This window comes from Pelodiscus sinensis, chromosome 26, assembly GCF_052426305.1.
Source record: "Pelodiscus sinensis isolate ZL-2025 chromosome 26, ASM5242630v1, whole genome shotgun sequence".
Lineage (NCBI taxonomy): Eukaryota > Metazoa > Chordata > Testudines > Trionychidae > Pelodiscus > Pelodiscus sinensis.
In genome coordinates, this window is record NC_143077.1 from 11,713,085 (window position 1) to 11,737,167 (window position 24,083).

General features: G+C 51.1%; 1 protein-coding gene across 2 annotated transcripts in view; it reads right to left on the minus strand.

Moving 5' to 3' along the window:
• FHL3 (four and a half LIM domains 3) overlaps positions 1–24,083 on the minus strand; it is a 57,363-nt gene that overhangs the window by 20,379 nt on the left and 12,901 nt on the right. The window contains exon 1 of one of the 2 annotated variants that reach the window (XM_006134240.4): positions 17,836–17,888. The exons of the other annotated variant lie outside the window; for it this stretch is intronic. The gene's annotated coding sequence lies outside the window, so the exon portion shown is untranslated. Of the gene's footprint in view, positions 1–17,835; positions 17,889–24,083 lie in introns of those variants that run through there. 2 annotated transcript variants of the gene reach the window in all.

Consider the following 24,083-nt stretch of genomic DNA (forward strand, 5'->3'; position numbering starts at 1 on the left):
CTATCAACCTGCCCTTGGCGTTGTGTAGCTTAGCTTTTGTAAAGCCTTCTTGGACCTGTGGATGGCAGAGATTATGGAATTATTAGAGAATCACAGAACAGGAAGGAACCTTGAGAGGTTATCATGTCCAGAGTCCCCTGCACTCACAGCAGGACCAAGCACCATCTAGACCATCCCTGACAGGTGTTTGTTTTAAAATCCGCCAATGATGGCGATTCCACAGCTTCCTAGGCCATTTATTCCAGTGCTTAACCACCCAGAGAGGTAGGAAGTTTTTCCTAATATCCACCCTAAACCATTATGTTTGCATGTCACACATTTGTTGCTGTGACTGCATTGCATGCATCGCACCAAAGAGCAATTCCATTTCCGCATCGCTGCAAACCTGTGGCATCTGAACCCAAACCTTTTTTTTTTAAGTCTTCTCCAGAGGGGCTGGGAACTCCTTTGTTAATTAAGGGCCTGGTCAGCTTCAGTTTTATAAACAAAACAAGGTTTGAGTGACAGGAGCATACCAAGGCATCTGAATCAGCTGCATTCTATTTTTTAAGCATAATTATTAAAGGCCAAAGGGGAATTTTCATCCCCAATTTGGTCAAAATATTCACCCCTGATCTGACTTTTTATTTTCAGAGGAGACACAGTGAGTGCAGGTGTGGCACAATTGGGTATTTAAGCCAACAGTGTGTACTGCTCTTTGTCAGTGGCAGAGCTGTATTTCCTGGGGCTGGAAGAGTGCAGGGCACAATGTGGCTGGTGAAAGGCGCGTACCAGGGGTGGACAATAACATGGCGGTGGTTCACCAAGGTTAGTTCCTGGCGGGCTGCCATTGCTGTATTTACCTGCATGGCCGCAAGTACCAGTGATCGCAGCTCCCATTGGTTGTAGGTGGCCTTTCCCAGCCAATGGGAGCAGCGGGAAGCGGTGCAGACCAGGACACCACTTTCCGCAGCTCCCATTGGCCAAGAGTCGCAATCCAGGGCCAATGGGAGCTGCGATAGCTGGCACTTGCAGTCATACAGGTAAATATAGTGGCGGGAGCTCACCAGAAGCTAACCCTGTCAGACTGGATCCGGCCTGCGGGCAGCTATTTGCCCACCTCCATGTACACGGGGGGCGGTCTGGTATACAAGCAGACCAGCTTTCCACCCAAAGGTTTACTCAATAGCAAGTCTCTGCTACCATTTGGCTGGTAATTGCAGGTCTCTGGATTTGTACTGGCTCTTTCTATTGAGGCCCCTTTAAAGAGTAAAGGAGGTCTCTAACGCATGCATTACAGCTGCTAGTGTCCCTCACAGGCAAAGGAAATTACAGCTCTGTAACCCCAGTAAGCCTGCAGCTTCTAATTCTGGAGAAGTATCAAGTCCCAGGAAGGGATGTAGGCTCAGGTTACCATCCCAATAACTGGCTTCTTGTGGTCTCGACCAAAATTTACACCATGTGTTGCCTGGGAGTCACTGCACGTGCCAGCTACAGAGTTCCTGGCGGCTGCCCTCCCCCTCCGAGGGCAGGATTGCTCAGCTTTGGAGCAGGTCAGGAAACAACAGTGTGGAGACAGACAGGGGAGCCCGGGGAAGCAGGGAGATCATTTCTTTACTTCCCCATCACAGAGCCAAAGCAGAACAAAGCATCTGCAAGGCTGACACTATCCAGACATGGAGAACTGGATACACAGAGCCATCTGGCAGCCATTACTCTTACAGTACAGACCTGGGCGGCTTGAAAATCCATCGCCTTGGTTGCAACACTTCTCCTTTGCACAGCTTTTAATTTTTTTTTTTAATCTCAAATACTGAGCATTTTAAGTGCGAAACCATCCATTACGCAAAGCAGAAGGGCTTTCTGCCATCAGGATTTATTTCGGATCAACGCTGCTCAGAGCGAGTCATTTCTGGGAAAGGGACCGGGGGGGGGGGGCAGCGCGTCACTTCTTGCACAACGGCTTTGATGCTGTGGCAGCACCTCGTGAGACAGAGACTTTGGCATCTGTCGGCGGGGGATGGGGGAGGAGCCACAAAAAGCTTTTGGCCAACTCCAGAGGCAAAGCAACACAAATATCCACAGACAGCCTGCGTCACGGCGACAGGCAGAACCGAACCTGGGACCTCGTGAGTTTAGTGCACGAGTCTCTACCGCTGGAGCTAAAAGCCAGAAGCATCTCAGCAAAAGCTACAGAGTAAAGCTACTCAACACGCGGCCTGCAGGTGGGAGCTAAAACAAAAAAGTAGCCAATATAATGGTCTTCTGTTGAGATGTGTTTTTGGAAGTTAAATTCCAGGACTATCATTGCTCATTAAAAGCACTGTCAGATGGGTGGAAAGCGGGTAACTATTGCATTTTATTAATATCAGCAGAACTGACTTAAATGAGGCCTGTGTGTTGTGTAGTCTTGCCTTACTCTTTGTATTCATGCCTGTCAGTGTGAAAGAAGCTGTTTGCATATATATTTGCAAGTGTATGCAACCACACTTAAGTTGCGACCCTCGACATGTGCTGTATCATAGTGGCCCCCGGGGCTTCCAAAGCTGAGTAGCGCTGCTATAGAGGAAATTCATTCTCTTGCTCTGTAAGTGGTCAAAGCGCCATTACATGGGACAGAGAACCACACCCAGCAGGCATGTGGGTTACACCTGTACTTAACGTTAAACTGCTGGACTTCTTTAAACCTCTGGTATCTGTTCCCCTACTATCCGAATGCTATGTGACCTCACACAACTAGAGCTACCTGCCACCACATCCAGGGAAAACATATGTGTTGGGTGAAACAGGCAGCTGTGAGCACTGACTCTTCCTCTCTCTTTCCCAGCTCTTTGGTGCAGGGGCCAAGTTCTCATCTCTCCTCAAGGAGCCCCGCAGGGCCAGGCCAGTAGAGAAGCAGCACCAGATGTGCACCGCAGTCTCACAGAGTGGTAACCACAATGGTACAGACCTGGCGTCGAAGGAGATATAAAGGGGCAGTCATAAAAAGCAGCAAGGGAAATCTGTACAAAACACATTTACTTCTCAGGACAATGGGATAGACAGATTGAACCTCTCTACTCCAGCACTTTCTGGTCTGGCAACATCCGTGGTCCGGCAGGATTTTAGTTAGCCGGATGGTCACATCCATGATAAGTGGATAAGTCTCCCATGGTCCCATGAAGTTTGTTTACAGCCACCAGTCCTGGCTCAGTGTTCCGTGCTGTGATTTCACTCTAATTTACCCCTCAATGTCTTCTCAGACCCCAGCAAGCCATGCAAGTATTGGTGATGCTTCTAGACAGTATTGTCCTCCCATGAGTTGGCAAATTCTCTGGTTCGGCACCGGTTAGCTCCCAAGGATACTGGACTAGAGAGATTCAGCCTGTATACAATGCAGCACTTTAACTAGGAGAGATCCTATGTCCTCAAGGTAAAGGCCAGGAAGGATTCACACCCTCCAAGGTGAAGAAACGATCCTTTTCTTAATTGCAGAGAAGATGCGCTGTGCTCACTCACTGAAAACAACAAGCACCTCACAGCAAGGCACTTGGTGCCACAGCCAGTGGAGAAAGGCCACACAGCAAGGCTGTTTGGTTGCAGTTTAAAAGTTTCCATGTTTATTTGCTTGCTCGTGTGTTTGTAGGATCAGGGCCTCCAGTCCAACAAGGGGGTAATAACCAGCCCTCGGTTCTCCCCACCAAACAGAGAACTCGCTATCTGAACTAGGGATGTTAAATTGCGTTTAATCAGCTAATCGAGTAGTCGATGGAAATTCCATCAATTACTCGATTAGTCGATAAGGGGGGAAACTGCAAAGCCACAGCAGAGTTCCCCACTGCGGATCTGTCTTTTAAATGGAGTAAGAGCCACCCAGCCCTTACTCCATATAAAAGGCAAAGCCGCAGCACGGGACTGGGCACAAGCTGGGAATCAGCCGTCCCGACTCACGCCCAGTCCCAGATGGCTCTTACTTCTGGTAGCTCTAACTCCATTTAAAAAGCAGAGGCGCAGCGTCTGGGACCAGGTGCGAGCCAGAACAGTTGATTCCCAGCTTACATCCTGTCCCCTGCTGCACCTCTGCCTCCCCCCCCCCCCCGTGGAGACCGTGTGGGGGAACCGGCTTTTAAGCCATCTCCCCCCCCAGTACCAACTCCTGCTCCCTCCTTGCTGCCTCTGATAGAGGCAGCAAGGCGGGGGCAGGGGCAGTGACTAGTCGAGTAGTGTCTTGCCTACCCGATAAGCATATGCTTATTGGGGAGTCGACTACTTGACTAGTCGCTTACATCCCTAATCTGAACAGAGCATTTGTGACACGCCATCAGCCGAACAATAACTCAGCCCGGCCGAGACGCTAACTGCAGCAGAACGTTACGTCGGCTTGTTGAAGGGAATGAATCAGATTAAAACGCAATGTGATCCCAGCAACCACAATGACCTAAGGAGCAAGGGAAAGACGGACTCGCCCAGCGACTGGAATCTGTTGCAGCAGGTGTTGGGAGCGCAAACGCTCACCGATAAATCACCGTTCTCCTAGCAAAACATTTAAGTTCTTGCCTAGAAACAAAAACAGGCACCTCACCAACCAGAGTGTGGCACCAGCACAGGAACAGCATCTCCTACCCAAGTTCAGGCTTCACTCCATGGGGCTGGAGACTGGACTCTTCTTAAAAGTTCCTCTAAAAGATTCCACATTAGACAAAGTCCCTGGCTCTGGTTGCGCTGGCGATACTGGTTTTTTTCTGAGCCCCTTTCATCTCTCATGAACACACCGAGACAAGGGAGAGAGACAACAGGAAAGGTTCTTGGATCCAAAGCGAATGGCTCACAAGAATCATATTCACCGAATGACTCTCATCCTACTGACGCGAAGGGCAAAACTCCCACTAGCGTCCGTGGGGCTGGCCGAAGCTCTATATTACTTACACAGAAGGGCTTGGCTTTTCAGAGGGGTGGGCAGAGCCAGACGCTCTCGTCCAGAACCGGGGCTCTGCAGCCATTCCAAAATTAAGACTTTCCCTCGTTGAAGCGCTGAAACCACGCTGGGCCCGTGGCAGCATGCTGAAGTCTGTATACCTGAAGTCTAATCTCTTCAATAGACCGAATCACACTTGGGGTTTCCCACACGTGGCCCTTCAGTGTGTGATGAACAACCTGTCCATCCAAGTTTAGGGCTCAGCTCCCACTGGCTGACCTGGGGGTTTGGTTTGAAAATGGACATGCCATGCAGCTCCTCTTGGCCAGTGCTCCATGCAATCTGTTGTGCCCTCAGGACTCTAACTACGCCTCTTGAGTAAGGGCACAGTTATTCTGCATGCTCCAAAACTCTCTCTGGATTGGGTATCAAAGCCTACACTGAGTCAATGGCAGCCACTTGGCTACTGTTCTCTCTAATTCTTCCCATCCCTGAGTGGAATGAATTTTCTTACGTGCACCACGGTGGAGGGGATGTGCGACCCGGAGAAGACACGGGACACTTCACCTTCCTATTGGTGTGCATAACAAAATTAATGTGTTGGCAGTGAGTCCAAGGGGTTCTGAGTGTGGGAGTGAGCTCGAGGCTGGGGTAGAGGGTTGGGGTGCAGGTATGGGAGGGCTCTGGCTGGGACTGGGGGGTTTGGGCGCAGGAGGGGGCATGAGATTCAGGGCTGGGTATTGAGTTGCAGGAGGGGAGACAGGCTATGACCTGGGGGTGTGAGCTTTAGGGTGGGGCCAAGGATGAGGGCTTTAGCAGGGCCAGTTCTAACCAACTGGTGGGCCCAGCTTGCCTGTAGGGTTCCCAGATGGTTTACAAAAAAAATACCAGACAAAAATTTGTCCAGTAAACAAAACAAAACAAAAAAAAGAGTCAGGGGTTAACCAGGGAAACCTGGGGGGAGAATTCAGGAGGTCGAGCTGAAATGCAGTCGTGTCTCCCCCCCAAAATCGGCTCTATTGGTGGCCCCTTGAAAATGGCGACCCCGGACAACCGCCCGGCTCGCCCACCCTTAAGACGGACTCTGGGCTTTAGGATGCAGGAGGGTGCTCAGGGCTGGGGGCGTCTCAAGGTGGAGCAGAGGATTGGGACTCAGGCTTACTTGGGTGGCTCCCTGCTGACTCCGGTGGTGAAGGGAGGCTCCCCTCCTGCAGCCACATCAGCTCCGTGATGGGGCTGGCAGGGAGGGGCCGCAGCAGCTTCAGGATTTGGGGAGAGAGATCAGCCCCTGAATCCCTGCGCCAGGCTGACTGGGAAACTGTGTGGCTGCTTCTCTCTGCTCCGCCTGGACCAAGCATCGGGGCCTGGGTGAGAGGCCAGAGCCTGTCGCACACCGCAGCGAAGGCAGCATTGAGGAACGTTTCCTCTGCTAACAACGTACTCACCTCCCGGCCAACGCAGACGTACTCACCTCCCTTCCCACAGCTTCAAGAACTTAAGTGCCCACGGCCTCAGCTCCCACACTGAACCAGCTCTTAAATCTCTCCACCCCATTAACACCGCTGCTTCCGCCACTGTGCTAGCTGAGTGTTTCACCAACACGGATGCACTTCTCCTCACTGCACACCTGGGAGGTTAAGGAGCATTTTGCCTCCATTTCGGACTTTGGAAGCACAGAGAGAGATTCAGTAACATAGTGAGTCAGTGGCAAAGCCAGGACTTTCCCCCCTCATTAGAGTCTCCGTCCAATACTGTAACCACAAGGCCTTCCTCCTTCCTGCTCCGGAAATACACTACACAGCCTGGCCTGCTGGAATTATTTAAACATGGATCACAAGGGCTTGTAGGCTATCTTCTCCTGTGCTAAAGCCCCCTCTGTACATAGGCTACAGATCTGAACCCAGAACGTTTCTACAGGCAACCCTCATCACAAAGAGAAATGAAATAGAAGAGAGAGGACTGTATGAGGACAGAATTAAATTACCATGGGCCACAGGCCTTTCATATGTGAGCACATATGACTGGATCTTCTCCAGTGGCTCCTATTTGAAAGCAGGCTAAGCCAAACCAAAACGAGTTCTTTTCTTCCTGAAGAATATGCAGGTATTTCTTCTTGAAGTGTACAGCTATTCAGGAACAGTTACTATGTAACCCTCACACCTAGGGAACATCTAAACTTGTTTTCACTTTCAAAAGAAGATATGCAAATTCAGTACGAATTTGCATATCTTTTTCCAATCGCTTTTTTGAAAGAGGTTTTTTCGAAAAAGAAAGTAGTCTAGATGTGGTTCTTTTGAGAAAAAAAGCCTTTTTCGAAAGAACCGGGTAAACCTCATTTTTTTAGGAAGAACAGTACTTTCAAAAAAGGGTGGGTTGTTTTCAAAAGAACTGCATCTAGACTACTTTCTTTATTGAAATAATCTCTTTTGAAAAAGCGATCAAAAGAAAATATGCAAATTCGTGCCAAATTTGCATATCTTCTTTCGAAAGTGAAAGCAAGTCTAGACGTGCCGCTAGTGTGGTTCACTGTCCCATGCAGTGGCACTTAGACCACAGCAATAGATGAAGAGCAAGAGACAAGATGGGCTGACAGCCAACCAGCTTTTAGCTCAGAGAGTAGAGGCTCCTATACTAAGCTCCAGAGATTGCAGGTTCAAATTGACCTGGTGGCAGTTTACAACTGCACTACAAATCCACACCCACCCTGACTTCATCACAATTAACTTCCAAGTGTAGACAAGCTTTCAGTTTGCAGCACCAGCCTCACCAAGGATTGTAGAACACCTGAGAAGTTACCTAGGCATGGTGCAACAGGTTAGAGGAGAACTGCAAATCTTTAGAGAGGAATTTCTTATCTTCCGTGAGCTGAAGTTTGCCTAACTCGGAAAGCTTTCTGCACAGCAATGCAATTTGTGTCATTAGAACAGCTTGAAAATCTCACTAACTCTTCCATGTCCAAACAGAAGGCTTGTGGGTGACGCTAATGCTCCTTTCTGTTTGCTGCTGGTGCAGAACACACGTAAAAGGACAGTCTACTGCACAGGTGGTTAGCCTGTGGCAGGCTGCCGCCACTATATTTTCCTGTGCCTCCGCAGGTACAGGCGATTGCAGCTCCCATTGGCCGTGGATGGCTGTTTCCGGCCAATGGGAGCTGTGGGAAGCAGCGCGGATCAGGACGCCACTTCCCACAGCTCCCATTGGCTGGAAACGGCGATCTGCAGCCAACAGGAGCTGCAATCGCCTATACCTGCGGTGGCTCAGGTAAATATAGTGGCAGCGACCTGCAGGGCTAACCCTGGTGAACCGGATTTGGCTCATGGGCCGGTATTTGCCCACCCCTGGTATACTGCCATTGGCTGCCTCACTGCAGAAACAACTTTACTTACAATATACCCAGCAGAGGAAAGTCCACGTTACGAGCTCGGATCCTGCAGAACTGGAGCTGCTTTGTAGTTATCAGAATCTCACCCACCCACTCGGGTAAAATACTTTTATGCAGATAAATGGCCAATTGTTTTTACCATTTGCATTTTGTTTTTGTTTTAATCTCCCAGAGACCTCAGGAGCCAGTGCTGAGCCTGGAAGAGATTTTTATGGCCACATTTTAAACCCACAGAAAGTAGGGGTCTAGAATGGAAACACTTCATTACAGTTCAAGCACGAATCCTAGGCTCTGCCATGAACAGCCGGCTCTAGTTCACTAGTTAAGTAAATTACTATTCCTAAAACCCACCCTGATTGTGAAAGCGGCTGAGCAGAGATGCTGACTAGTCACTGTTCTCCCCAGATGACAAGCTCTGAGCTGTTTTAGTTATGGGATTTCCTAGGGAACACAAGAAGCTTGGGTAAACAAACGCTCAAAACACCAAAAGCCATATTTACATTTCACTGTCAAATGCTGAAATATCTATTCACGGTGGCAATATTTTAGGGCTCGTATTTATTTTCCTATCTACTTAAATATTTGGTCACTTTAAACATCTGTAGCAGCTGGAAGGAATTCGTTGGGGGCCTGCTAGCATCCACTAGGCAGGAAAGGGAGGGTGATGATGTGCATGAATCATATCCAAAGAACTAACACAGCTTCGTGCAGTCTCTAGTGGATGACGCGAATGCGATTTTCTCAACAGGAGCTATAAGATATCTCTAACTGTATGTAAACAGAACTATGACCAGTTAGCAAGGAGCGTTCTGTATTGAGAGTAATGCTGCTTCTGCAAACCACAAGTGACCAAAACGTCGTCCTTTACAGCAACATGGGGGAAATCGGCTTGCAGATCAGGAAAACAATTCAGACTCTAATGTTTCTTCTCCCTCTTTCCCGCTCAGAACTCCCTGTCCAGAGAAAGCTCCTGAGACCTGCTTTAAATGGCTACTAAACCAGCAAAGCTTCTCCTTCAGAACTGGGCGTTTGATCAGCATGCTAGAGGATTACAACGGGGTGGGAAATCTCCAGCCCGAGGGCCAGATCCGGCCTCTGGCTTGCCTGGATCTAGCTCCTGAGGTTCAGGGCTCCTCCGCCAGCACTGGGGAACTGGTGCCTCAGCTCTGCAGTTCCCCCTCCTGACCAGACCCTGCACCCTAACTCCACTTCTTCACCTTCCCACCTTCCCAAGACCCACCTACCCCCAAACCCACTCCTGCACCCTCCCTCCTGCCCAGACCCCATACCCCAAGCCTTCTTCCTTGTGCACTCCCCCCCCCCACACACACACACTAAACTCCTCATTTTTGGCCTTTCCCAAGAGCATCGTGGGGCCCACAAAATCTACTAGTCTGGGCCCCCCAGGCTCTGGTGTGTGAAAGGAATGTGGGTTTGGGGTTTTTTTTATTCTCACTTTTGTGCAGCCCGCGACTGATTTTTCTGTGGATCAGTGGCCCCTGACTCAAAAAAGGTTCCCCACCGCTGGATTACAACGTGGAAGGCTACACATCAGTGGTGGGCAACCTGTGGTCCATGTACCGCATGCAGCCCGTCGGGGTTCTAGTGTAGCCTACAAGACTTTTTGTTTCCCATTGCCTGGTGACAGGGATCCCGATTCCACTGATTTCTGTCCATGTAGCATGTTTTCCCTACCAGTATTACTGAAGTGACCCGCACATAGAGCCAGGGCACGGGAAGGGAAGTGGGTGCTGATTGCACACAACACTGCGAGAGCCATGAATGCTCTCTGTATCCAGTCAAAGCGGTTCAATTGGCACACGCTGCAAATTCTGACTGGACGCGTGCAACGTCGTCAGACCCTGGTTGTCTGTGGGTGGAACTAAACATGGAGCTTAGTGCATGAGGCTCCACTGCAGGGCTATTCAACACGCGGCCCGTGGCTCATTTGTTTCCAGTCCACGGTTCAGTTTGGGTTTGCGCAGGGCTCAACACACAGCCCACGGGTGGGAGCCAAAACAAAAAAGGAGTCAATATAATGGTCTTCTGCAGATAGGTGTTTAGTAGTTAAATTCCAGGACTGTCATTGCTCATTAAAAGTGCTGTCATGTAGGTGGAAATTGGATAAATATTGCATTTTATTAATATCAGCAGAACTGACTTAAATGGGGCCTGTATGTTGTATAGTCTTGCCTTGCTTTTTGTATTCATGCCCGTCAGTGTGAAAGAAGCTATTTGCATATATTTGCATATTTATTTGCATGTCTATGAAACCACACTTAAGTTGCGGCCCTCAGCATGTGTTGTGAGTATCATTGTGGCTCCCAAAGTTGAGTAGCCCTGATCTATTGCATGAGCTACACGCCAGCTGGCTATTAGCTAAGGCTGTAGAGCTGACTCATTATTCTCTCTGTAAGCGGGCTCAGTGCCACTAGACAGGACCGGGTCCCACACCCCGGTTAAGTGGTTAACCAGTTAAACGCCCTGCAGGCAGGAGCATCTGGGTCACTGCGGACAAAGGCTGCTCCAGCCAGAACAGCCCGTCCACAGTGGGCCCCCTGCACGGCTGGAGCCGCCCCCTGCCAGGAGCAGTCAGTAAACCAGTAAGTCAGTTAAACATTCACGCCCCTACCCCGGAGGTGTGTGGGTTACAGGCCGGTGAGCAAAACGACCCTGTCCGGGAAGACTGTCTTGATTACCACAATCTTGTGGCCCACTGAGATGAAGGAGGCCACCCATGGGGCTCTACATACTTCCACAGCTCCTTGCCCGGAGGCTTAAAGGCTGCTACATCTCCTTTGCCCACCTTTTTAAACAAAGGCGATCAGCTTTCCAGGACGCAAATGCCAGCAAGTAAGGCAGTCTGGGTTAGCGTCAAGAGATGAACCTTGTTTCCTCGGCTTCAGAGGGATAGCCGAGTTAGTCTGTAACAGGAAAAACTTAAAAAACGACAAATAGTCTAGGAGCAGCTTAAAGACTAACAAAACGTGTTAGGACATCCTTGCTCTGGACAACTGATAACACAGGATTACAAAGGGGCATGGCTCCTCCTTTCTCAAGTCTGCAATTTCAGGGAAGTTTCAGCAGAGATAACAGTCTCCACGGTTTGCTCAGATAACCCTGCAGCTCTCCACTGGCTTGATGATTATGGTTTAGACAGAGACTGCTCAGCTAGGGGAATGTTCTGTAGCCATGACCGAGCTGTGGTTAAAACTGATCCCAGTGATTCTATTCAACCCAGAAACCTCAGACAGTTTCCATTTTCTCAATAACAAAGCATTTTTGTGGGGTGAGGTAACAGGCCTGCAGCTGCCAGGTCTAATTCTCCATGAGGATTTCTTAAGAGTGCGGCCGAATGAGCAGTGGCTGGCTAAGCCAGAGACGGTACAAAAAGCAGCCGGTCTTTACGGCTGAGAAATGAAGGGACAAAGCTGTTGCAGGAGAGATTTGGAGAGAAGCCTTTTCGGAGGGCCACGTAGGGTACGTCTACACTAGCCCCCTAGTTCGAACTAGGGAGGCTAATGTAGGCATTCGAAGTTGCAAATCAAGCCCGGGATTTAAATATCCCGAGCTTTATTTGCATCTTCCCGTCCGGTCGCCATTTTGAAATTTCACTAGTCCGGACTAACTGCCCGTGGCTACACGCAGCAGGGAGCCGGTAGTTCGAATTAAAGCCCCTAATTCGAACTACCGTTAAACCTCCTTGCAGGAGGAATACCAGGTAGTTCAAATTAGGGCTTTTTTTCTAACTACTGGCTCCCTGCCGCGTGTAGTCTGGACTAGTGAAATTTCAAAATGGAGACTGGACGGGAAGATGCAAATAAAGCCCAGGATATTTAAATCCCGGGCTTCGTTTGCAACTTCGAATGCCTACATTAGCCTCCCTAGTTCGAACTAGGGGGCTAGTGTAGACATACCCGTAAATTCTCGGTGGAGCTTGTTTTAAGCCATTTTGCAAAGGGCTCCTAGCCGTGTGCAAGAGGCGAGTTCTCCAGCTGAGGAAAGGCTGGGACTCCGGGATACAAAGGGATCGAACACGCGAGACAGAGTGGGAGAGAGAGAAATACACCCGTGAACTTTGTACATTCTGTAACTCAGAGTCCCGCGTAAGAGAGGCAGATACAGAACCATAGAGCTTAAAACACAAATGCATCTCTCAAAGTGGCAGAGATTAAAAGGCCCGGAGAGGGGGGCTGGAACAGAGCCATGCCGCTTCCCGAAAGCATGGCACAGTTGATGGTACTCGCCACTCAAGCTAAGACATGTTCCTTGTAACACGGCATGTCTGGAACATCTCTGTGAGCCCAGGGAAGGCTACAGACCCAGGCTTTCAAACGTGGAGCTCTTACATTAGGCCCAACAATATCAGGTGCAGAGAACCCACAGTTCCCACTGATTTCAAGGGGGGATCCATGCTCAGCTCCTGAAGATCAAAACTCTCAGGTAGGTGCCAAAGATTTTGGTGCCTAAGTCAAGCCCCCGCTGCGGACAATTCCGGCTCGCTGCTTAAGTTACTGACGGTTGATCAGCTCCCTGCATGTCCCTGATTAGTTACTATGCTGCTAAGCCTACACCACCGAAAGGCTGCAGCACAGATCTGCATCCCCAGATAAAGTTTTGTGCAGGCCAGATAATTCCCTCTTTGCTGCACTACAAGCTATTGAATCAAAACTTTGCTGTCCAGGCCTGTGCAGGCTTACAGGAGTTCAGACACAGCATTCCACTCACTAGTGGCTGGGGCAACTTTCCACAGCTTCACCAGTAGCACCATCGATAGCAAACTTTACCCAACACTCTCCAATGTAAGACCCAGTTCTCAGTGCTTATAACTTTGCCAAACTTTGGCCTCATCTGTACTTATACGCTAGCGATAGATCTTCTGGCGTTCGATTTAGCGGGTCTAGTGAAGACCCGCTAAATCGAATGCTGAGAGAGCTCTGGTCAGTGCGGTGCTCCTCGCAGTCGCAGAGTAAGGGAAGCTGACGGGAGTGTTCGCTCCCATCAACCTCCCACTGTGAAAACGGTGCCAAGCTCAGCTTAAGGTATGTCCACTCAGTTGTGTTCAGTTGTGTTCCTTAAGCCAACCACCTGGGCCTAGTATAGACCTGGCGTTAAACAGTCTGGGCTGAAATTTTCTATGCCATGTGTCTCTCTCGTGTTGAATTTTGCTGAGGTGAGCAAGACTTTCTCTGCAGTTGCTGCTCCCAGCACCTAGAGACCCATGAGTACCCACCACGCGTATACAGGCAGCATGGAGATACAGGAAGCTCCCCATCTGAAATGCAGAGGGGTGGGTGAGGACCAGGCCAAGTGAGAGATGCAGGGAAAGGGGAACAGAGGCAGGAGCTGGAGGGAGAAACGTTCCTGGGGCGGTAGAGAAGTTCGGAGAGTCGGTAATCCCTAGAGAATGCTATCATGCAGCACCTGAAATTGATACTATTATTCCTCCTGAAAGACGACCAGGGTCAATGACTTTGCTCCTCTGGCACAATGGAATTTTCCGCAAGGGGAAAGCCTGTCTCTGCAGGAGATGAATCTTTCTTGGGGGCCAGTCTGAGATTGTAGTATGAACTCCCCTAGGGACTAAGGACGATCACAAACCTCACCCACCCCCTTCCCTTCTAAGTGCAGGGTGAAATTCTTTGTCCTTGACTTCTCTTACAAGCAGAGAACTGTGCTATGACTCACGGGGGCAAAAGGAAGAAGTGTCAATAAGGTTCTACGTGATGGAATTTGTTGGTTTTTTCAACTTCTACTTTTTTAAAAAGCTTGGTTTTATTGGATGTAATTTCCCACATTAAAGGAGCTTTAAAGTTGCAAAGTCAAGCACTTAAAAGTGCAGAAATGCCTTTATTTGGCCCTCTTGTGCATTTACACGATGAGGAGATCTTTAATTACATGTTCACAGGCAACTGCTAACATGGGTCCGTACCTCATTCAAAACAGTCTGGAAGACTGGAACACTCAGGGAACAACTTAGGGCTGTGTAGTGCATTAAAGGCTGGGGTCATACAGACAGCAGCTTGTTTGTTGCAGAAGTTAGATGAGGTGTACAAATGAGACCGCAATTGTGGATTTGGAGGCTGTATCTTACTACATGCATACAAGGCGGGCAAATTCAGATTGCATAAGCAACATTCATTGAGGCATTTCCTAACTTTGGAGTGCTTGACTTTGCAATCTTAACATGCTTCTAGCATGGTTTTATTTAATCTAGTCGGGGCGGTCCATGGCTATAGGCGGACTCAGCCGCCTAGGGCGCCGCCGCCTGGGGCGCCCGATAATGACATCACGGGGGCTCCCGCCAATGACGTCAATTCATTGACGGGCCCTGCAGACGGGGGCGCCGATCATGCATTCCGTCTGGGGCGCCAGCTGCCGCAGCCGGCCTCAAGCCACTCCTAAATCTACCATATATACTCAAATATAAGCCCGTTTGTTTATGACCCCCCCCAAACTTACAGGCTACGTCTAGACTGGCATGATTTTCCGCAAATGCTTTTAACTGAAAAGTTTTCCATTAAAAGCATTTGTGGAAAAGAGCATCTAGATTGGCACAGACGCTTTTCCGCAAAAGCACTTTTTGCGGAAAAAAGGCCGTGCCAATCTGACGCGCTTTTCCACAAAATAGCCCCGATCGCCATTTTCGCAATTGGGGCTTTTTTGCGCAAAACAAATCTGAGCTGTCTACACTGGCCCACTAGCGCAAAAGCATTTGCGCAAAAGGACTTTTGCCCGAACGGGAGCAGCATAGTATTTCCGCAAGAAGCACTGATTTCGGACAGTAGGAAGTCAGTGTTCTTGTGGAAATTTAAGCAGCCAGTGTAGACAGCTGGCAAGTCTACAGTGTAGACAGCTGCCAATCTAGACACAGCCACAGAGAAAAAATGGTAAAAAGTCACCGACCTGTTTATAAGTCGACTCCAGAGTACAGCAATCTGGGATCTTATAAACAGGCAAGTGACTTTTTACCATTTTTTCTCTGTAAGTTTGGGGCAGTTGTGCTGGGTTCCAGATGCTACAGTTCTGCTACATTTAAAAGGCAGTGTGGCAGCGGCGATCCCAGCTCGTGCCGGGTCCCCTGCTGCTGCTCTATCTTTTAGAACCGGTTCATAAGCCAACCCCCATTCTTCAGAGTGGGATTTTTTCCCCAAAAAAGTCGGCTTATGAACGAGTCTACACAGTAATTATTTACAGTCTGGCAGCACCAATGTGTCCCCAACCAAGATCAGGGCCCCAGTGAACTGGTCAGTGCCCAGAGACAGTCCACACCTCACAGAGCAGCACTGAGAGGGGACGCCACACAGCTGGGCCGCAGCAGAGCAGGGGACAGACTCCTGACCCCCAGCTCAGCGCCCTAGTGGCTGGAGCTTCCCATACAACAGGGTGAACGGAAGAGAACGTTGCTGCTCGGGATGAAGAGGGTCGTCGCTCTGGCATGGTGAACCCTCAAAACAGCATTCATATTGCAGAGACAATCCATCCACCTAAAAGCTTTGCCTTAATGCACCCACTGGAGCCTTGCCCATGAGGTCTGCTGGGCCCTCACTGGGTAAATACCTCAGGGACTGGCATCTCTAGCTAGATTTTCTCCGGCTCCCAGGCAGCCTTCTTTGCTGACCTTCCAGGTAAACTAACAGGAGAGCTTAGATCAGGGGTGGACAATAATGTTTGATGGGGGGGGGGGGGGGGCATTCCAAGATTTTGGAAAGTGGTGGAGGGCTGCAGTCTTCCAAGATATTAATGGAGGAAGTGCAGGGTCTGGGATGGAGGTTGGGTGCAGAAGGGAGCATGGGTAAGGGATTGGGGTGCAGGAGGGAGAGTGGGGCTTGGGTGAAGGAGGCAGATGTGACCTGGGGCACTGGACTGGGGTGCAGGGGGTTGGGTTGTGACCTAGGGCAGGAAGGGGGTTGTGATCTTGGGCAGGGAATTGGGGTGCCGGATCTGGGAGGAGATATGGGTGCAGGAGGGGGGCAGAGGGTTTGGGTATGTGAAGTAGGGGGGCCAGAGTGGGGGGCAGAGCATTGGGGAAGGGAGGGGCTGGGGTGCCAGAGGCAGGCTCTGGCCAGGAGACTTACCTGGTGACTCCCAGCCAGCAGCCCAGCAGTTTCTCAGGCAGGCAGCCTGCCCCACTGTCCCCACACCGCACACATTGCAGGGCCATGTGCGTGTGTGAATAATTAGGACGGGAGGGGGCGTGGTGCTTCATGTGCTGCCTGTTATTCAAACAGGCAGCTTCCATTGGACAGTTCTGGCCAGAAACCGGCCAATGGGATTGTACTGGCAGCGGGGGAAGCACCTGAAGCCTTTTCCACTCCCTCCCGGGCTCACAGTTTCGAAAGAGAAACGAGACCCGGCAGCTGCTTTTCTGAGCGGCGTGCAGGTGGGGCAAGACAAGCAGGTAGCCTGCCTCGGGCTCCCCGCAGCATTCATGGGCTGGATCCAGTGGCCTGGCAGGCCATATGTTGCCCCAGCCTGGTTTAGATAAACAAGCTGAGGCCTAGTCCCCAGTCCAGGCCTTTGTGGAAGTGAAGGAAGTTCCACAGAGCCAGAAGCCAGGAGACTATCTATCTATCTGTCTCTAGATTCCAAATCTCATTCCTTAGGGCTGTACTGCGGAACACACCCAGCTGGGGAGGGAAAGCAACAAGGAGGAGCCAGGGAGCAATCCATGAAGCTCTCCGCTCTTTGGAGACACCCTTTATCCTAAAGGCAGCGAAACTCAGAGTGTTCTTTGGTGCTCTCCAGAGGTTCAACAGTAGGGAACTTGGAGGGAACTGCAGATCAAGGGATCTGCACCCGCTCAGCCTGCAGTGCCCCAGGCCACGTGCTAACCAACAGACTTCCAAAGAGCTAGACTAGAGCTAGAGTTTTGGTTCCCATTTTCCTGGGGATTGTCTCATGCAGACTACGCCACCCTTGCTCTTCCTCAGCAGCAACCGTTCAGATGATCACATGGAGTCCCCGGGCCCAAACACACCAAACAACTACTCATTCCAAACCTATTACTGCACGTTTTGCCTAATCGAGACTCAGATGCCAAGAGGGTCTCAGGAGTTTTAGCAAGGGGAAAGCAGTCACTGTCAATGTTCCCTGTAAGCTGAGTGCTTAGGCAGCCACCCAGGAGAGATTCAGATGTGGCCCAACTGATTAGCAGAGCACCCATAGCAGGCAGCATATGTTTCTGTGGGTGGTGCACATCTGTGTGTGCCTTGGTGCACATAACAATTTATTCCACACACGGATGGAAAAAATTAGAGGGAACATTGGTCACTGCTCATTTCTCAAGCATAGTGAAGCGGGCTCTCCATGTCTGAGGCTGTAGGGCACAGGCAGAGAAATTCTCCGGCCTGAGTCATTATAGTCAAAGCTCATTTAATCATGTGCCTGGGTGAGTTCACATCTCCTCTTAGCATGAGGTCAGAGACTTTACCTGCCAAGCCACAAGCTACATTAGCTTGCATGACTTAAGAGGTAATATTTTTGCAACATAAACACAAGCAAGCAAACCAGCTGGGTGGTCTTTAGTTAGTGACACCAGAGATTGGGGATTTCTCCTCTGGCTGCTCAGAGTACTGACCTGAGCCAGGCAAAGGAAAGGTGGCGTGCCCACGCTTTGCTCTAAGGCAGTGACTGGCCCTGAAAGAAGAGGCAGGTTGGTAAAACCTGACCCCTGCATCCCACTCCCACCCACGTCTCCATCTATAGCAACTGTTTTACAAAGTGCCTTTCTGAAAAGCAGTTTTCCCATTGCTGTGTGGGACTTATTGGAGTAATTCAATTCCTGACACATGGCCTGGAAAATAAAGGACTGATGGGAAGAGGCACCCGTTCATTCCTGTCCTGAGAAAGAGGTACAGATACAATGGGGTCAAGATGGTGCCAGCTTGCAGCGGGTGTGAGAGATGCAGCAGGGGCGGGTTAGGACACAGAGGTGGCATGCAAGGTGGCCACATGCCCACCAGGATCTTTAAATCGTGCCCCTGTGCTATTGAGAGTTACATGTCGCCTTTGATTTTGGTGGCAATACTTTCAGTTTAGTATATGGCTTTGTCATCACTATGAGTTCTTCCAGCAGAAAATATGCTAATGAGGGACTCGTTAGCATAAGTTGCAATCTCATTTGCATATTTTCTGCCATTTCTTTTTGCGTAAGGGGTTTTTGCACAAAAAGAAGCAGTGTGGACTATTTTTTTTGCGCAAAAAACCCACAAATGTGCGCACTGCTTCTTTTTGCGCAAAAAGAAATGGCAGACAATATGCTAATGAGCCCCTCATTAGCATATTTATGCTAATGAGATCACAACGTATGCTAATGAGTCCCTCATTAGCATATTTTCTGCCAGAAGAACTGGCAGTGAAGACGTAGCCTATGAGATTTGCTGTTGTCCCCTTGGAGGCAGAAAGATTTCTGACCAAAAATGGTACCAGAGCCATTCAGCATGACATTAAGTGCAACTGCTACCCCCAAATCAAGAGGTCACCACAACACCCCACACTCTCACATAGGCTATGTCTACAGAGGTATCCCGAAATAGCTATCCCATGTCTTAACTGCAAGCCTGTTATTTCAAAATATAACGGGCTCGCTATTCTGACAGCCCTGTAAACCACATTCCACGAGGAGTAAGGGATGTTTCGGAATGGCGGGTTACTTCAAAATTTGGCGCTGTGTAGACAGCGCCAAATTACAAAACAAGCTACTGCTTCAGAACTGGTTGGACACCTCGGACCCACGCAACTACGGCCAGCTACCCCAGACAGAAGGGCAGAGGAGGGAGATTTCCGGGGGGCTGCTGCAGACCAGGAGATGCACCCAGCAGCAGTGATGAAACATATTCACAACAAGCCCAGTCACTGGACAGGGGATTTCACAAGCTGGCTGAAGTCCACAAAAACATCTCCCATTTGCCAAGCAGACACCACTGTCTGAACGGAGGCCTTTGGGACAGGTCAGGACAGTCCCCCAGGCTCCATGATGCTGCCTTTGCTTTTAATATCTTACTTCCTTTGATAAAAAACACTCATCTTGCCATAAGGCCGCTCTTGGGAGTTTGTGTAGGACTGCAAAACATGCTCGGCAGAGACTGGAAAAGCTGCTGGCAGCGGTACAGAGGGGAACAGGGTGAAACTTTGGGCCAAAAAAACAAAACGAAAAATCTCCACTCGTAAGCGAGTCTCATGTGACCGTCCGGCAGAGGCAGCGAAAGCATCGTCGAGAAACTAAACAATGGTGTGAGAACGACGCGAACGAGGACAGGCCCCAGGGAAAAGGAAAAGGCCAGCGATAGGCTCCAACTTCCCCAGCAGCTCAGAGCCAAGAGGAGACTTTCTGGGAAGCCAGATCAAGCCCTTATGCTGGGAAACCTTCTGGGGACTGGGGAGCTCGAGGCTAAATGCTGGCAAACTATTAAAGCCAGCCCCAGGGTCTTCTATTGCAGCGGAAAGGTTTGTCTGAGGCCTACAACTCTCCAGAGCGTAAGCACAGGCTGCGTCCTCTGGGAAGGGGAATTCAGCACACGAGGGCCCTTTTAGAACATTTCCCACCATGGCTGGCACCCATGTGGCCCTACCAGGCTGCTGCTGCTTTGACCGCCCTGCGGATTCACTCTGCAACGCTGGGCCCGGTCACATCCTCACAGTGCTGCAGCAGCCCTCTGCTCAGAGCATCACGCCGGAGCCCGCGTGTGCCGCTGACACTTGCGCCCGCACCGGTGGGCGAGCTCCGCCAAGGCTGGAGGAGACTAGGCTCTTGGGGACCGGTCTCAGCCCAAATGGAAGCTGCCAGGGCCACGGCTTTGATGAGCATTTGTCCAGGGCACAGATATGAAAGGAACGTCTCCCGGCCTCCCCATTTCAGAGAGATGTCAGGGCGCATGCGGAAAGAGGGAAGCGGTGGTGCGCTGCTGGGAGCTTTCCTTTGGAGGCCTTGTCCATGGCCAGCCCTAATGGCCTTATATGCAGGGGGCCCTGAAACACGGGAGAGCTAGCACATGGCAGGGGCGGGTGTATGTGTCTTGGCTTGTACTCAAGGGACTCCCCAGCTAGGGTTACCAGGTAGTTTCAGAAAAAATACCAGACACACTTGATCGGGGGGGGGGGGGGGTGGAATGGGGATTGGCTGGGAGGGGAGCGGGGCTGGCCAGGGGAGATTGGGGGGGGGCTGGCAGGAAGCAGGGCTGGTCGGGGAGGGGGGCGTCAGAGGCAGCGGGGCTGGCTTGGCCGGGAGAGATCGGGGGGGCGGGGCTGGCTGGGGGAGATCTGGAGGAGGAGAACCAGCCAGCAGGAAGCAGGGCTGGTTGGGGGAGGGGGTCGGGGCAGCAGAGATGGCCGGGAGAGATCAGGGGGGCGGGGGGACCAGGTCTGGCTGGTGGAGTTCATGAGGAGGAGAACCAGCTGGTAAGAAGCCGGGCTAGCTGGGAAGGGGTCGGAGGAGCGGGGCTGATCGGAAGGGGTCGGGGGGAGCAGGGCTTGTCGGCAGGGTGGAAGCAGTGGGGGAGAGAATCAGCAGGCAGGAAGCGGGACTGACCCAGGCACATGCAGATCCCAGGTCACTGCCTGTCCCTTGCATGGTCCCAGCAAAGTACGAGCGAGTCCGGCTACGGCTCCACAACACGCTTGACCAGCGCTCAGGGCAAAGACAGGGCTTCTCCTCCTCCCCAAGGCATCACTCCTATGTCAGACGTAACCAGAGGCTCCCAGCGCCGATCACGCTCTGCCTCCCAAGCACTCCGCCCGCCCCCTCCAGGCTTCCGTCAGGCGCCCAGCCGGAAAACCAGAAGGACATTGCACATGTCCGATATTTTCTGAATTTTTTTACCGGAGAGAGGGCCCAAAAACCGGACTGTCCAATTGAATACTGGACATCGGGCAAGCGAACATCCAGAGTCCTGCCCTGGATCAAACAGTCTTCACCATTCACCATGTGATCCCAACGGCTGTGCTGTACCACGCTCTCCGCACACTTCTCGTTAGCTTACGCACAACGGAAATCACTTCGAAACAGCCCTAGTTCAAGAGCCGCCCAGCGCAAAGCGCTACAGTAAATGGCAGGGCTGGGCTGGATGTTACCTCCAGAGCCTTTTCCAGCGCTCACTGCCACAATCCCACACCTTCCCCTCCAATCCCCGTTCCCCTCCTCCCTAGCAACCCAAACAAACAGCCAGATTTGAGCAGCCCTGGAAACCTCTCCCAGCAGCAAAACCTGCCCCCCCCCCCGCCCCGCGAAGGACATGTCTGAGGAAAGCCACAGTGCAGCAGCTCCCGAACCTCTGCCTTGAGACGGGACGAGAAGCGTCTTGTCTCGTGTCGGCGGTAAGACTTTCTGGCTGCAGAAGAACACGCATCACCCAGGGAACATGAGGCGCCTGTTACGTCTGTGCCCAAGCCCAGCACGATCTGAGCAGAGCTGGCAGGGTAGTCGATGACCTCATTTCCAGGTGTGCCGGCAGTGTGAGCTCTGGCTGGCTTGAGATAAAAGGGGGAGCTGTGTTCCCAGTCCTGAAGGTATCTGCATAGCGAACAGTAATTACCACCCAGAGCCTTTGAATCATCTCCCGATACGTCGCTTTTCTCAGCTGCATTTCATCGGCTGCTCATCCTACGCTCTCATCTGTGGGAGACTAGCAAGATCGGTATCACAAGGGGGGGTCTGAAACCCCTCAGGGGCAGGAATGCAGAAGAGTCCGATGTACATGGGTCTGTACCGTTCAGCTGTCTTCAGGGGTGTACAGGGCAGGGGGTTTCAAACTTTTTTTCTCATGACCCAGTTGAAGAAAATTGTTGATGCCACGGCCCAAAATAATTAGACTGGAGTGTGGGCTCCGGGGGTGGGGCTGAGGAGGAGAGTTTTGGGGTGAAGGAGGGGGCTCCAGCTTTGGGGGAGTCAGGGCTGGAGCGGGAGGGGCTTACCTTGAGTAGCTCCCAGTCAGCGGTGGGGCTAAGGCAGCTTCCTGCCTCTTCTGGCACCACAGACCATACTGCGCCCCAGAAGCAGCCGGCAGCAGGTTCCCAGCCAATGGGAGTGCGGAGCTAGTGCTTGAGGCGGGGCAGTGCACGGAGCCCTGTATGCTCCCTCCACCTAGGAGCCGGGCCTATTGCCAGCTGCTTCTGGGGCACAGCGCAGTCTGTGGTGCCAGGACAGGCACGTAGCTGCCTCAACACCCCCACCGGTCAGCTGATCTCCCTGCAGCAACAAGACCCAGTACTGGGTTGTGACCAGTAGCTTGAAAACCACTGGTATAGCGCACCAAAGAGACAGACAGCCTGGTACTTGTGCAGTTTACCTAGATACTCACTTCATTACCTCCAAGACCTTAGAGTAGAGTTCTTTTAAACTGGCTGCAACTACCACAGGAAACCCCAGTACGTCCACACAGGATCCCACCAGTGGTTCGGCTAGTCCAGTACCCCATCGCTGAGAATAGCCACTGCTAACAGCTTCCGAGCAAGGTGCAAGAAACCCTAGAGCAGGGCGACATGGAATAACCTATCCCCAGGGAACTACTCCCCAATAGTTAGGAGTTGGCTCATGCCCTGAAGCAGAAGAGTTTAATATCCCTCCCAAAATGCTGCATCTGTTTTCTGACATTTATGCTAATTTATGCATGTGTTTTCTGACATTTATGCTAATCCTAGGTATTGATGTTACCCATCTAAATGCCTCATTTCCTTCCGAATCCGGCTAAAGTCTTCGTTTCAAGGCTCTCTCATGTCAATGAACTCTGTGGGCAAACTGTGCCTTGTGTGACGATGCATTTCCTCTCAGTGAGCAAAAGCCCCACCCGAGAGGGACTGGGACACAGCTCTCAGCGGGACGTCATGCAATGAAAGCAACTGACTCTGAGCTTACCTGAGAGGTCACACCTCCCTTGAATGCACCCCTACGGCTCCCATAAATAGCACCAGAGGGAAGGCTACCCCCACCCTGCCCTCCTTTATTCTACTTATCTCCTATCCGCAAAAATCCCACATCTCTACTTTGTAATAGGAGTGCTTAGGAGCGGTTTATCATGGGCTACCTCCCCCTCGTGATGAGCTCATGTTTGATTTGGCTGCACCTCCAAGCGGTTGTTCGACCTGAGCAAAGACGGGAAATCTTGGCCCCTTAACAATGGCAATGAAGTGTAATCAGTCACTGGAGACAGTGACTCGAGTCCTGCTGGTGGCTGGTACCGGGAGGGTCAAGTGTAACGTGGCAAAGGAAGCACTACAAAGGCAGGCTGCAGCAGCTACAACACTAGGCATTTCCTTGCGTTACTCAGAGCTCCCCTCCCCCTACACATGTGGCGAGTAGTACAGCTGTCCAGTGACCTGCACGCGTGTCTCTGCTGGCTGGATTTATGAGGTCCAGCTCCGGGTCGGCCCTGGCTGGCTGCTTAGATGGTCAAAGCTATGCTGGGAAGTTCGAAACCGTTAAGGTTTTGCTCTTGGCTTTGGTCCCCAGCTTTGGGCATGGAAGTTGATCTGGATTCCTGGACAGACCTGGCCTGGAGCCGCGTGGGTATGAACACGCCCATGAAGTTTCTCCAGCCATGACTCAAGTCAGCCTTCTGGTGAAAACAAAAGGGCGTAGGGAAGAAGAACTCTGGTTGTATTCCCGAGACACTCAGCACACTGTATCAGATGGAGATGCAGCCATGTCCCCAGGGCTAGCTTAGAACACAATGGTCACCTGAGCGCAGGAGGAGGCTACAAGTGAGACTGCCCCAAAAGCCAGATCAGGGACTCCAGCTGCTGTTTCACTGCTATTTGAATTCTATCCCTATGACACTAGATTAGTGCATTTACACGAATGCAATTTAGATCCCGCTTTCACCTGTCATTTTA